The sequence below is a fragment of the Armigeres subalbatus genome, chromosome 3 (assembly GCF_024139115.2).
Source record: "Armigeres subalbatus isolate Guangzhou_Male chromosome 3, GZ_Asu_2, whole genome shotgun sequence".
Taxonomy (NCBI): Eukaryota; Metazoa; Arthropoda; class Insecta; order Diptera; family Culicidae; genus Armigeres; species Armigeres subalbatus.
In genome coordinates, this window is record NC_085141.1 from 195,874,207 (window position 1) to 195,888,175 (window position 13,969).

At 39.2% G+C, this 13,969-nt stretch overlaps 1 protein-coding gene across 8 annotated transcripts in view; it reads left to right on the forward strand.

Annotated features, from left to right (window-relative positions):
- Positions 1–5,251: 5,251 nt before the first annotated feature.
- The window catches only part of LOC134224628 (innexin shaking-B), a 223,018-nt gene continuing 214,300 nt past the window's right edge, over positions 5,252–13,969 (forward strand). For 3 of the 8 annotated variants that reach the window (XM_062704058.1, XM_062704064.1, XM_062704062.1), the window contains exons 1-2: positions 6,224–6,598; positions 6,746–7,315. The gene's annotated coding sequence lies outside the window, so the exon portion shown is untranslated. Of the gene's footprint in view, positions 5,641–6,037; positions 6,152–6,223; positions 6,599–6,745; positions 7,316–13,969 lie in introns of those variants that run through there. The other 5 variants (XM_062704061.1, XM_062704060.1, XM_062704059.1 and 2 more) reach the window with 5 other exon arrangements.

Sequence of the window (13,969 nt, forward strand, 5' to 3'; positions counted from 1 at the left end):
TTTTTTTTAAATCACATTGAAGGCACTCTAACAAATATGTCTACTTATAAACAGAAAATCAAAACTTTGTCTTAAGAACAAAGTTTTGATTTACAAACGGCCTTTAACAGAGATAATCAGTTTAGTGCGTGTTTTCTATTTTTCGGACAGCAGAACGATCGCGCGATCTGCCGAAATATTGTGTTCTGCATTGCAGTGCGTGTTTTAGTCGTCTGGAAAGAAATAAAATATCTATCTTGTGTTCGGTAGCTCATGAAGCTCAAAAAGCGCGTTCTTCAATAGTTTGCTGTAGCCATCAAGCAAGTGAGTACAGAGTGCTGCGCTTCCGTGCGGTCGTCCAGAACGCGAATCTACTCAGTTTTCATATGCCACCGGGCGTGCATGTTTTAACTTTTAACTCGTATTAGTGTTATTTCCCATCCCATAGATCGCATCGCATACCAAAGTGAATCCAGATAAATTATCCTTTGTAACTTAAACGATATCCTATCCCAAGACAATTGTGGAGATGCAGAGGTATACTCGCTCTCTACAACCCTTCCATTCCTATATGACCTGAAGGACGTGGCCGGCGCCGTTATTGACTTTAAATATTTGAGCTCCCGAAACGTGTACATTGAGAATGGGTAGTTAATCCCAAGCCCCGTTGGTCATAATGCTCATAACCCTAGTAACATTTTAGTTTTATACTGGTTTTATGAGGCTTTTGAAGAGTAAATTATGGTCTTCGAGAGTTATAAAATTTAAAATGTCACTTGGGAATGCTCATGCTCATGCTCAGAACAAACTCTTGATTTACAAACACAGTTTTAGACCAGCCATGTTGTATGCTGTGCCAATATGGACTAGTTTCTGCAATACCAGAAAAAAGGCACTCTAGAGGATTCAAACTAAATTTTTTAAAATGATTCAGAAGTTGCCTCCTTGGTATAGTACCAATGAACTTCATAGAATTTCTAATATTAAGACGTTGCAACCAATGTCCACTAAAATAATTTACAATTTTGGACAAAAATTGTTGCAATCTTCTATTGCAACGATTAGCTCCTTGTACCCTTAGTATATAAATTAGGCCATGTTTATTTTAGTTTAAATACTGTAATTCCTGCATGGTTCAATTCAACCAGAGGAAAAATCCTAACTGCCAGAGGCAATTAAAATGTATTAATAATAACTTTTTTTTGGAAAAGATGTTTAATTTAATACACATACTTAAGTTTGCCATTTTAGGGTGTTTTTATGAGATATTGCGCAAACAGATTCGGCAGCCGGTGGGACTTGAACCCACACTATTCCATTTAGTACACGGACGTATTACCAATTATACAACAGCTGCCTTTGCGAGAAGTTGTTCCATAACCAGCTAATAACTATGGGATATCAGTCAATTCCCCGTATCTATCGAATCTGCTTTGGCAACATTTTACACCCTGTTCTCTCTACCCAACTATGTGTATCAGAATTGAACAACAGTCGGTTGCGTTTGAATCACAAACATGTGCTTCTATTTGTCGCATGGAGGCGGGTTTGCTTCTGCATCGACAATATAGGCTCGCTTGCCACCGAGCGTCCGACCAGCTGCGGTGTGTGATACTGCAGGGTATCATCGTTTCTCTTTTTCTTGATTGATGACTTGTGAGGAAAGTCACATTTTTTCTTTTTTTTGGAAAAGATGTTTAATTTTGATACACATAGTTAAGTTTGCCATTTTAGGGTGTTTTATGAGATATTGCGAAAAAAGATTCGGCTGCCGGTGGGACTTGAACCCACACTATTCCATTTAGCTCGCCCATAAGCTTTTCCACAGAGTGCGAGTCTGTGCTGTTAAATTTAATAAGCCGTCGAATGGGATTGTCATAGTTAAATAGCTGCCGTGTGTAAAGCAAATTGGCGCGATTCAATGGGTAACAGCTAAAGTTTATTCCTTCTGATTCTTCGTCCACATTAGACTGGCCCAGGAAACAAAATATTGTCGAATTCCACGGGGCACCCCCCAGAATTGTGTCTTTTGGTGAGAAAATCAATCTCTGAAAATTTCAGCTCAATCGCTTGTTGCATAAGCTGGCGCATTTGATTTGAAGTTTGTATGGGGATTTCAGTCAAAATATATAGGAAAATACACCTCCGACACTCATTCGATCTGGCTCTGATTGCTCTGATATTTTTCAGCTGACTCAATCCGATCAATAAATCCAAAAGAACACAAAAACAACCCCTAATAAATCAACCGAAAGCTATATAAAAGTTCATTTAATCATTGTACAATGTTCTGTGGAATTGTTCTGTAACATACCAACTGTTCTTTTTGCAATTCTGAGCTCAATCGAGCAATCAGAACCAATTTCCAGATCGAATGAGTGTCGGAGGTGTATTTTCCTATATGTTTTGAATGAAATCCCGATACAAACTTCAAATAAAATGCGCCAGCTTAGCTTATGCAACGAGCGATTGAGCTGGAATTTTCAGAGATTGATATTCTCACCAAAAGACACAATCCTGGGGGGTGCCCCGTGGAATTCGACAATATTTTTTTCTCGCCATACTAAGCAGGGAAAGTCTAGTCCACCTATATATTATTATTTATTATTTATTTAGTTCGCCGTAGAGTTGGGCGAGCTTGTGGTTCATTCTTCGCCACCACATACCGCCGAATACTCCTCGAGCATTGTCCATGTTGCATATCGTAGAGAATTACCGGTCTCATCAGCGTCTTGTAAATGGCACATTTGACTGCAGTTTCTTCTGGAGCTTGTAGTAGGCCCGACTTTCACAGATGATGCGCTTTCGTATTTCATGACTAACATTGTTATCTGCCGTTAGCAAGGATCCAAGGTAGACGAATTCCTCGACCACCTCGAAGGTATCCCCGTCTATCGTAACGCTGCTTCCCAGGCGGGCCCTGTCGCGCTTCGTTCCACCCACTTGCATGCAAGTGGCCAGCTTTTTCGGGCCCATATTGATGAGCTCAGCTCCGATACCATCCTTACCAGCTGCTTTATTTGTGTTTAGCTGTTGGATGGCATCCTTAACCTCCCTCAAGGTGGGGGCTGGTTGGCTTCCATCGTCCACTGAACTGACGAAATCATCTCCTCCGCTGTCTTGACTTCCACTGCATGTACTCTCGACGCCATTCAAATATTCCTTGTAGTACTGCTTCTGCCTTTCGATCACCACACGATCCTTATCTCTGCACATTTCGGCTCGCGGCACGAAGCCTTTGCGGGATGAGTTGAGCTTCTGATAGAACTTGCGTGTTTCTAGAGAACGGCACAGTTGTTCCATCTCCTCGCACTCTGCTTCTTCCATGCGGCATTTTTTCTATTGAAAAAGGCAGGTCTGCTGTCTCCGCTTCCGTCTATAACGTTCCACGTTCTGCCGTGTACCTCGTTGTAGCGCGACCGCCCGCGCTGCGTCCTTCTCTTCCAGAATCTGTCTGCACTCTTCGTCGAACCAATCGTTCCGTCTGCTTCATCCCACAAACATTCTCCGCTGCGTCGTAAATGGCTGCTTTGACTGTATTCCAGCAGTCCTCTTGAGGGGCCCCATCGAGCTCACCCTCTTCCGGCAACTCTGCTTCGAGATGGCTACGAGTAGGTGCTACGAATGGCCATATTCTTAGAGGCGGCGAAACCAATTAGTCGTAGGCCGTTTTCGTTCGTCAGCCGGTGAGCGCTGAACTTTCCAATAGTCGGTCTAAACTTCTTTTGGCCAACCTGAGCGTTCAAATCTCTTATGATGATTTTGACGTCGTGGCTTGGGCAGCTGCGCGTAGAATGCGTCCTTATCATGATCAGTGCTTCCGGAGTGTGAGCTATGGACGTTGATTATGCTGAAGATGAAGAATCGGCCTTTGATCCTCAACCTGCACATTCTTTCATTGATCGTCCACCTGATCACGTGCCTTTGCATATCGCTCATCACTATGAAAGCTGTTCCCAGCTCGTGTGTTGCGGTAGCTCTAGTAGATGGTATGATCACTTCTTAACGTTCGCACCATTGATCCCTTCCAACAAACCTCCTGCAGGCGCTACGATGCCGAGTCCACGGTCCTTAAGCACATCGGCGACCATTCCTCCTTATTACCGGGGGACCATGGAGCACAGTTTCACTTAGAGTCCCTCGCTGGCACTCGGACAATGATCAGCCGCCTCTAACATGGAGAACAGACGATGGTGCGAGCCGCTCCTAACATGGAGAACAGACGCTTAGTAAGATTTGCACCTCCGGAGAGGAGCAAACTCCTCTTCCCTGTCAGCATACGACCATAGTTCCCAATGGGGTTGGTTACCCGATCTTCCCTAAGGTTACTCGTATCCCGGCCAGCGCCACGAGGAGATAGGGATAGGAGTTGCTGGGTAAGAGGCTAAGGACCGCGAGATGGGGTCTATTTTTATTCCTTCGGGTACGCAAAGTACCAATGGTACACTTTACCCAGTATTTGACAACCAATTCTATTACTAGAAATATTAAGTTAAACATGTGATCTCAAAATAAAGTGAGACAACCCTATTGAAACACACTTCAAAATTAAGCTCAAATAATAATCCTTGACTTTGCTGAAGACGTTTTGTTCCTGAAATATCATCTTCAAGGTGTAAATAATGTTTTCTTCCTAATTTCATGGTGTGGCCCATTGTGCGTTATACTTGCCAACAAGATATAAACTCATGCAATGGCAGGCATAGAAAAGCTTTCGATTAATAACTGCGGAAATACTAATAGAATACTGTTGAAAAGCAGGTCAAATTCCAGTTGAAATGTAGAGCCACTGAAGAAAAAGAAGAACAACAATTAGAATTTGAAAATAAATCTAAATTTCAAAATAATGTTTAATCAAATACTACTACCTGCATCAAGAAAAACCGTCGAAATTATTAAAAGAGATTGATTTACGTAGACCCCAAAGGTTCTCATTTCGACTCTGTAAAAGGTAATTTTTATGCAAATGTTTCCGCAGATACACCGCGTGAGGCAGATCACTCTCAAAACCAACCAACTTTACAACATCTGAAGGTTGCAATGCATTTCTAGATAATCATTTCTAATGATATCCAGTGTTAAAGGTGGACGAAAATACTGAAAATGCGCATGTCCAAAATTATGCGATGGTGACGACAAAACGCGAGTATTCACGAGTTCTTATGATATTTCATTCCCACTTGGAGGGGAATTTGCGTTTATGTAAAAACCTTGCATGAAACAAAAACGATGAATTTGGATATCAAAGAAGACGGAATAAAGATTCCAAAAACGTGGTCGTCGGCTTCAAGTTGCGTTTTCGCTGCTGATTATTCATTTCAACGCCGTCATCCACAGCCTTTAAATAGTTCAAGTCCCAAAAAATAGTTCAAATTTATCTAGCATTAGGTGCCGCAATTGAACATCACTTATCGACGGGGATACAGCGAAAACAAACTCCTATGGCTATGTAGATCTGGAAACAAGAGATACAAGCAAAACAGGCCACGGAACGGCAACCAGCTTGCGGAAGCATAGAATAATAGCAAAAAATTAACGCCTGGCAAATGGGATATTAACACATCGACCTACAAATTTACATAAATTTAAGATTGACACAATTGCTCATACATGAAACACCTATCGAACGTGAGTACAGGACCTGGCCGTTTTACAGTGCAGGTAAAAAGTTTGCATGTTTTCCATTTCTTAATACTTGTCCGATGACTCATGTACATGCTGCATATAGAGATATCTAGAACAAATGTGTAGGGTGTTTGATTACGCACCAATTACGAAAAAGTGATAATTGAATCACTGGACACTGAATTGATGTACGGATTAGAGTTGAATTGTGGAGGAATGTCTGAAAATGAAATATACTGCAAAATAAAAAAACCGCGCATTTGCAAACACCTACATAGAATGAGTTGGTGGTGTTCTATCTCTGTCTGCCAGACACACTCGTCTTCGTTTTCCTTTCTTAAAAAAATACTCGGTACACTATCCTATACTGTGTGCTCCAAAAACGGATCAAAAGTGGAAAACCCGAATGGGAAGAGAAGAAACAAAACGCCAAGATGAAAATGTTGGTACCGTCAGTAGAAGCGCTGGGTTCACCATAAGCATTGGTATAATACATACAGAAGTTGGAAAACCAGCAATAGCATAGGGAAAGTTTGCGTCGAAAAAAGTATAATAAATATTTCGTTATAGTAAAACAGTTTTCCCGGATGATTCTAGGTTTATTCCTTTGCTGCTGAATGGGAAAATCGGTTTCAGTTCAATGTTTGCCGTCGCGTTGTTCACATCTTCTTGCTTATGTGTTTTGTTCCGTTCATTAACTTTTCCTCATAGGATTTAAAAGGGCACCATTTTTGAAAATAGTGAAGTGACTGACAATGATATAATTATTAACGAGCGAAAAGTGCAAAGCATCGAATTGTACGTTACAGAGCATTTGTCTTTTTTTTTGGAAAATATTGATTATTTGGAAAAATGAACAGGACTATGTGGTGCTCTAGAAAAACTGAACATTCCTTTGCAGTGGACACTAACCACGATCTCCGCCAATGTCCGTGCAAATTTATCGATGCTAGAAAACCAATTATTTGGAAGAGTACAACAAGAAAAATTATGTGTCAGTTCGGGCGAAAATAACACACAAAACATGAATGCAATCTCAGTCGGATCTGCAGCAGCATTGCTGAAAATGTGAACTTTTCTTTTATTGATTTTCCTTCTCTTGAAATATATTTGACCCCGAGTACTTCTTTATTTTTTGTAGGTGTGCATAATCATCGTCAAATTAGAAATAATTCATTGCTGGTAAATTAGGCAGCAGCTGATAATTAGATTGGAGAAGTGTATTTCATCAAATCAAAAAGAATCCCAGCTACATTTTTGGAGGCAGCAAGGAAGAATTCTGCGAAAATGAATGGGAAATTGGAGAATACTAATCGAAACAAAAGAAAGTGATAAAGTGGTGAAGTCTCGATTAAAGTGATTGTAATATTCAAACGAAAGCTCGTTGAGAGGAGATTCGAATGATGAAAAGATCATGGTGGCGACAAGTGACAGAATATTTGGTGCATACAATTACACCTCAACAATCAAGCGGCTTCTATTGTTGGAATTGATTAGTGGGCGATAAAACAAGAAAAAAAGATGCAGATTTCGAGGCTTATCTGCTATTGTGGTTCTTATACTAATGACCAAGGATAACGTGAACGGGAGGAAGAGTGCATAATGATGTGGTGTTTTCTCTTTGATTTCATAATATATGGCTGAAAAAGAGAGAACATATGATTATATGTGTATCATAACTATCCTGCGCATTGAAGTCTACAGCCAAAAAGTGAGTACTGCAGCTAGTCATATTTTTAATTCTGTATTCCAATATCAAATCAATCTTTTGGATATGCGTTCATTTGATAAGATGTATTCAGTACGATTTCCATCGCTGACGTATTTGATGAACTATGGAAAATCTACCATATATACAATGCCTATCCGCAAATTAGTATTGCATAACAATTTTCTATAAAGCAGATAGAAATATGCTTTGGGGGATCCACGTAACGTTTTGTGTAATTGTGTGAAGAAGGTTCTTCTAGACGATTTTTTGTGTGTTGTTTTCCTATATTTGTGTTTGTGTGCCACAACTATGTCGATTTTAACTAGTATATTCGGCCCTTCTTGTCCCATACATGGGAAAGAGTATAGACGCAAAAGAATACAGCACAATAATTAAAGCTGAAAACAAAAGGACACTGCTACATTTGATGCAGATGACACTCTATCTTCCTTTAAAGACAACGAATGGAATAAGGTCATGTCAAAACAAATTGATCTACTTGCGTCCTATTTGTTGATAACATTGTGTCTTAGTTCTTTCATATTTTCAGGTGACAATGTTTCTTTTTTGTTTCTTTTTGATACACTGACATAGAAATCCATTCAGCATGCTTTTTGGCTATTTGCTTTTAGGAACCGAAATGTCTTCAAGTCAAATTAAAATGAGGCCAATTCACCCGAATCGCTTAGATAAAATGTCTTTTATTTATGTTAATTCTGAATAGCACAACTAGCGTTGGCACTGATTCAATTCCGTAATGTTTCGTCATCATTTATATAGGGTACCATAGTTTGCGATCGCCTCAATTTCATATCAAAAGAATAAAAATAATCACGTATCGGGACATCTAGGGCGACAGAAATAAATTCATAGGCAATAATAGTTGACGGTAATCATATCCATCGAGCAAGCAAGTGCTACTACCTCTAGAGGTACCTCATGAGTACAAGGAAATGAAATTCTCTAGTCGTATTCTTTGGTTAATTGGTTGGTTGGTTTACAGAGGTTAGGTTAATGATAAAGTGTCCAATTTCACTTAAAGGACGTCTTTTCATATGGACTATTTAGCACCTTTTTTACGTTTCCCGATCATAAATAATCATTTTAGATCAGTTTAAGGAACAACATGGATATTTTGATCAGATTTGAATAATAATAATATACATAGAACAAGAGTTGCAAAATTTAGTTCTGCATTGAGCTTTGTATTAAATTTCGAGCCTCTTTTAATTGTTCTTTATTGTCGACAATGAAGAACAATTAAAAGAGGCTCGAAATTTAATACAAAGCTCAATGCAGAACTAAGTCCACATCGACAAGACATGATAAAATGGCATGGCATTGGATACAGTAATATTTTCCATAGCTACAGGGTGGGAAATTTCAGAACCATACAAAAGGATGTCTTATTTGATTATCAATTATACGAAACGAAATGAAAATTTTATTACCTGCCGCTGATTGTTTGACGTCTACGACTACGATTATTACTACACTAAGGAAAATGGTCGTGTGATTTTCAATCAAACGCCTTATGGAAATTTGCCACTAGGAATCGGTATGAATTACAATATAAACCATGGTCGTCGGGGTCGGGAGGCCGGTATGGAGGGCCGGATTTAAAGGGGGACGTGGCCCCGGGCCCCCACAAATGTTATGTACCAAAATCAACCTTTTTTGTACATTTTGGGACCCCCACAAGCTGTCGGCCCCGGGGCCCTCTTCCGGCTAAATCCGGCCCTGCCGGTATGTATACCACACACCTACAGTGACTATAATAACAGTGTCGTCAAGTGTCAGAATTGGAACAGAATCGTCTGTCAGTTCCATACAAATGCGCGTTCCAAACGAGCAGGAGACCTGTCAAATGTGGCACATGACGTTACTCTTCTTGTAGGACTCTACACACACCCACAAGACGCTTGAATAATTGGCAAGGTAACTGCGTATAAGAAGCACTGTTGGTGGAATAATCAGTTGAAGATTCATACGGCGCCAGTTATGAATTTCGATAGTCCAGTTCGCTGAGTGTAGGACTACGTCCTTATTTTTCATACCGATATGGTACATTTGGGTACATTTCAGAAATAGGAAATTAGGACCTCACAAAAAAAAATATTTTGTTTTGAAGCTTAATAAGTCGATCATTTCCAAACGGATTTTCATTTTTGTTTGTCATCAATCAATTGCAAATTCAGGTCTCAGACCTACCCCAGCCCTTTGGTTGACTTGTCAGTTTTTCACGCCGTATTTACATTTTTATATTTTTTTCCTGAATAATTTTTAATGGATGAAAAAAAATCACGTAATGGAACGTACAGTCGGTCAGGCAGTTTGACTAACATTGACTCCACCTCTCGTTTATTGCGAGAAAACAGAAAAATTCTAATTTTGCGGAGCAAAGAAGAAGAAGCAGACTGAGTGTCGGAAACTTCAAAATGGCATGCACTGTACGAAAAGTGTTGATATTTCTCGATATCAATTCTCGTTTCAAAATCACATAAATATATGACAAAATGCCTTCAAAGTATCATAAAACTTGTTTAAAGAATATAGCGGTATGTAACACTCGTTTAAAGTTGCATATTCCCGTTGATTTTAATAATCAACATTCACACCGAAAAAATAAACCAAAAATTTTTACCGTGCAACAAGTGATTTGACGTTTGCGGAACAGCTTTCCGACAGTCGACCGTCGGACCCCGTTTCGAATTTTTCAATCTTCTCGCAATATTCAAACATCCATCAAGTTTTACCAACAGCGGTACGAACAATCGAATTTATTCGACCAACAATATCACATACTAGCTGTATGTACCCGGCCTTGCTCGGAGTTGCCAGTTCGATTTGAATTTTGTTCACAATCGGAAAATGAATAAACCAATTGGTCAACAGGATAATTGTTTTTTTTTCTAATTGATACTTCATTATTTGAATAAAAGAAGGCAGATTTCATTTGAAAACATTGACTGATTTTGAAAAAGGGATCAAACCCCTATCTTCGTCTTCTTAAGAACAAGATTGTGTGTTCCAAATTTGGTTGAAATCGGCCAAGGGGTACAGAAGTTACACTGAGTTGATCGATAACTGAACAATACTCCTCCTTCCAGACCCCTCCCCCTTTCCCAAATTACCCACCCATATGATCGGCTCTTCATAGTGAATATGTGTACAGTATTTGGTTGAAATCGGTCCTGGGAGTTCACACTGAATTGTTCGTTTTCCAAAGACAACCTATCCCACTACCCTCCAGTTTTCCCAATGACCATCCCACCCCCTTTGTTATCTTTTCCTTAGGATAGAGAATGTGTGTACCAAATTTGGTTCAAATCGGTCCAGGGGTTCATAATTTACTCTGAATTGCCCGTTTTCTGAACAATACCCCTCCCTCCAGACCCCTCCCCCTTTCCCAAATTACCCTCCCATATGATCGTCTCCTCATAGTGAATATGTGTACAAAATTTGGTTGAAATCGGTCCTGGGAGTTGAAAGTTACACAGAATTGTTCGTTTTCTAAACAAAACACCTCCCACCACCCCTCCCCCTTTTCCAAATGACCATCCCACCCCTTTGTTAACTTCCCCTGAGGATAGAGAATGTGTGTACCAAATTTGGTTGAAATCGGCCAAGTGGTTCAGAAGTAGTTAGCGAACATACATACATAGATTGGTTTTTATATACATATATAAAATAAATATAATATAAATATAAATATAAATATAGCTGTACTAGCTGTACTAGCTGTATAAGCTGTATGTACCCGGGCTTGCTCGGAGTTGCCAGTTTAATTCGCAGTTTTTTTCACCATCGGAATTGGAATAGGTCAAAAGGATAATTGTGTTTTCTTATTGATATTTCATCATTTGATTAAAAGAAGGTAGATTACATTTGAAAACATTGACTGATTTTGAAAATGGGATCAAACCCAAAATCGCTTTATTCCGGGCAAACGTCTATTTCTAAAGAAGGAAAAACATACACCGATGCCTTATTCCGGAAAAACGTCTATTTTTAAAGAAATTATCACATTTACCGTCCAGAAGGAAACACTTTAATCATTGCTTTTCTCTGGGCAAACCATGATTTCGATGAAGTGTTGAGTTGATCGATCCCTGTCATCTTCGCCTTCTTAAGAAAAAGAATGTTTGTTCCAAATTTGGTTGAAATCGGGCAAGGGGTACAGAAGTTATGCTGGAACATTGGATCATTGCATACCTTGCTTTTATTTATTAATCTTGAATCATCTATCATATAATTATCATACCTTTTAAAATTTGGAATAAAGGTTACTCGATTATGGATCACTATGCAATTTGATCATTCATAATCATCAATCATTAATCATATCGATCGTTAATCATTAACCATACACATAGTGTGTCAACATTTAATCACGATCGGTAATCGTTAATCATAATCCAACGGTTTTTTCATTATTCATAATCGTTAATTATTGTCAAAATGAATTTAATCATTAATCATTATCAGTCATCATTTTCAAAAATTATAATTCATTAATCATAATCTTTAATCATAGAGTTGAATGATTTAATCATTTAATCTGCTTAGAATTGGTCCTGGGGTCAGGAGTTACACTGAATTGCCCGTTTTCTAAAGACAACCGCTTTCCCTTTACCCTTCCTCTTTTCTCAACGGCCATTTCACCCCTTTGTTATCTTCTCCTAGGGATAGAAAATGTGTGTACCAAATTTGGTTGAAATCGGTACAGGGGTTCAGAAGTTACACTAAATTGCCCGTTTTCTGAACAATACCCTCCCTTCAGACCCCTACCCCCTTATCCAAATTTCCTCCCGTACGATCGGCTCCTCATAGTGAATATGTGTACAAAATTTGATTGAAATCGGTCCTGGGGTTGGGAGTTACACTGAGTTGCTCGTTTTCCAAAGACAACACCTCCCCTATACCCTCCCCTTTTTCCAATGACCATCCCATCCCCTTTGTTATCTTTTCCTTATGATGTAGAATGTGTGTACCAAAATTGGTTGAAATCGGTACAGGGTTCATGATTTACTTTGAATTGCTCGTTTTCTAAACAAAACCCCTCCCTCCAGACCCTTCCCCCTTTCCAAAATCCCCTCCCATATAATTGCCTCCTCGTAGTGAATATGTGTACAAAATTTTGTTGAAATCGGTCCTGGGAGTTGAAAGTTACACAGAATTGTTCGTTTTCTGAACAAAACCCCTCCCACCCCCCCGCCCCCTTTTCTACATGATTATCCCACCCCTTTGTTACTTCCCCTAAGGATAGAGAATGTCTGTACTAAATTTGGTTGAAATCGGCCAAGTGGTTCAGAAGTAGTTAGCGAACATACATACATAGATTGGTTTTTATATATATAGAAGAAGATAGATAGAAGAAAGATGAACGACCGAAGCGCCAACTTGAACACCAACCATCAAAAAATATATGTGGGTTTGTGCAACTTCACTACAAATGCGCAAACATGTTCGCCGAACCTTGACTTCGTCCCCGACAACTCAAATCAAATTCAAACCGTTTTAATTTTTTCTAACCGAGCTGCCAACTGTCAAATGGTTGCTCGAACAACTTCATACACGTTCAAACAAAGCAGCAACCAAAACGTTTTCTTGGGGCGGAGTCAATGTTCGTCAAACTGCTTGACTGGTGTGTACGCTGCACAAAGCTTTTATATTTAAATCAGCGAAAACTGTTTTTCATAAGGTCTTACCAGAATTAATACAGACGTTTCGAAAGCCTCTTATAAAAAAGGACCTTTTTATTAAAAGGCCTCAAGAGGCCGGAGACCCACATTATTATTTACCAATAGAAGTGGTTAACGAGTTCTTTGATATTACCTTCTTCTCTGATACCCGCGTTCTTAATTTACACACTTTCTGTTTCGGCAAGTCATTTGCATTCGTTTTTTACAATCTCAACGTTAATGTATGCTGAAATAAATTCAGTTCATTATCTCTTTATGGCCATATTCTCCAACTCGAATTTAGATTGGTCTTCGACTTGATGAGCATATCAGCTCTGCATAGTTTTAAGATTTAAGTTAGCTGGAACTTTTGTTCACCTTTGTGGGCCGTATATACAGCGGACAACTCACCAAAAGATTTAAAGTTTTGATCTCTCATGAATAAACGAATACATTTTACTTTAACCTGTGTGAATTTTGCCATTTCGTTTTTTTACATCACGAATAACTCCCCATAAATATGGGTAAAAGACAAAAAAAATGTTGCTCTAGCCTCTAGATTAAAAAGAGCCGGATGCTCACTGGCATAGAAATTTACCCCAATCAATATTTACATTCGGAGGGAATTGTCTGAATCGTTATTCGTCGACAAGGATACTAATGAAAGTTTCCATGTTACACAGGATTCGTTTCTTTATGAACTGACGTCATAAAAGTATTCTCTACATTATTGTGTTTATAAAATTCGAACCGGTATGAAACGTGAAGCCAAAAAAAGGTATTCAGAGCAACATTCACAACGAAACACGTTGATCATTGAATAGGGGTAGCGGGGGTAAAGTGAACAGGCGGGGTAAAGTGGGTAACGGCTTGTTCATCCCCTAATTATGGATTTATCGTATAATTTTCCATGCTACACCATAAATTCAGCATTTCATGCTCTCCGAGCTATTTCAGATCATGAAATACC